Consider the following 1344-nt stretch of genomic DNA (forward strand, 5'->3'; position numbering starts at 1 on the left):
CTCGGGCGTCGGAGGGCCCAGCCAGCGCCAGGGCCTTTTCGAGGGAGGGGGTGGTACCAGTCCGGGGATGCACTGCCATTCGGTTTTCCCCCAGCCGAGGGGACGTCGTGCCGGGTAAACTTGGATTCCGTCTCGAAGAGGGACAGGGGACAGGGGCCGCCCCCTACCATACCCGGTCCCTCTCACGTCGGTCGGGCCGTCCCCGGGGGGGAGAAGAGGCCCTCTGAAGTCCCGGTCCTCACCCAAGCGCCCCGTGTGGCCGCGGACCGCTCCGCCTGCCGGGGCGCGCCTACGGTGTGTGCTTTCAGAAGGCGGCCGAGGGCTTCGGGCTGGCGCCATCGATCACTCGGGCCACTCCGCCGTTAATGATCCTTCCGCAGGTTCACCTACGGAAACCATGCTATGACTTTTACTTCCTCTAGATAGTCAAGTTTTTTTCGTCTTCTCGGCGCTCCGCCAGGGCCGTTGCGGACCCCGGCGGGGCCGATCTGAGGACCTCACTAAACCATCCAATCGGTAGTAGTGTGTACAAAGAGCAGGGACTTAATCAACGCAAGCTTATGACCCGCACTTACTGGGAATTCCTCGTTCATGGGAAATAATTGCAATCCCCAATCCCTATCACGAACAGGGTTCAGTGGGTTACCCGCACCTGTCGGCAAAGGGTAGACACATGCTGATCAATTCAGTGTAGCGCGCGTGCAGGCCCGGACATCTAAGGGCATCACAGACCTGTTATTGCTCGATCTCGTGTGGCTGAACGCCACTTGTCCCTCTAAGAAGTTGGACGCCGACCGCTGGGGGACGCAAAACTAGTTAGCATGGAGGAGTCTCGTTCGTTATCGGAATTAACCAGACAAATCGCTCCACCAACTAAGAACAGCCATGTACCACCACCCACTGAATCGAGAAAGAGCTATCAATCTGTCAATCCTTTCCGTGTCCGGGCCGGGTGAGGTTTCCAGTGTTGAGTCAAATTAAGCCGCAGTGGTGGTGCCCTTCCGTCAAATCCTTTAAGTTTCAGCTTTGCAACCATACTCCCCCGGAACCCAAAGACTTTGGTTTCCCTGAAGCTGCTCGGCGGTTCATGGGAATAACGCCGCCGGATCGCTAGTCGGCATCGTTTATGGTCAGAACTACGACGGTACCTGATCGTCTTTGAACGTCCGACTTTCGTTCTTGATTAATAAAAATATTCTTGGCAAATTCCTTCGCTTTGGTTCATCTTGAGTTTGAGTTTAAAACATTTATTGAGCGCGGGTACACCTGGCGGTTTCATGGCGCTATGAGGTACTGAGCCCTAGAGGGTAGGGAAGTCGGGGAAGATGAGGAGGGGTGGATTAT

At 56.0% G+C, this 1344-nt stretch overlaps 1 pseudogene; it reads right to left on the reverse strand.

Moving 5' to 3' along the window:
• Positions 1–371: 371 nt before the first annotated feature.
• On the reverse strand, positions 372–1044 carry LOC144771387 (18S ribosomal RNA; annotated as a pseudogene).
• Positions 1045–1344: the final 300 nt, after the last annotated feature.

Source organism: Lissotriton helveticus, chromosome 7, assembly GCF_964261635.1.
Source record: "Lissotriton helveticus chromosome 7, aLisHel1.1, whole genome shotgun sequence".
In the NCBI taxonomy this organism is placed as follows: Eukaryota; Metazoa; Chordata; class Amphibia; order Caudata; family Salamandridae; genus Lissotriton; species Lissotriton helveticus.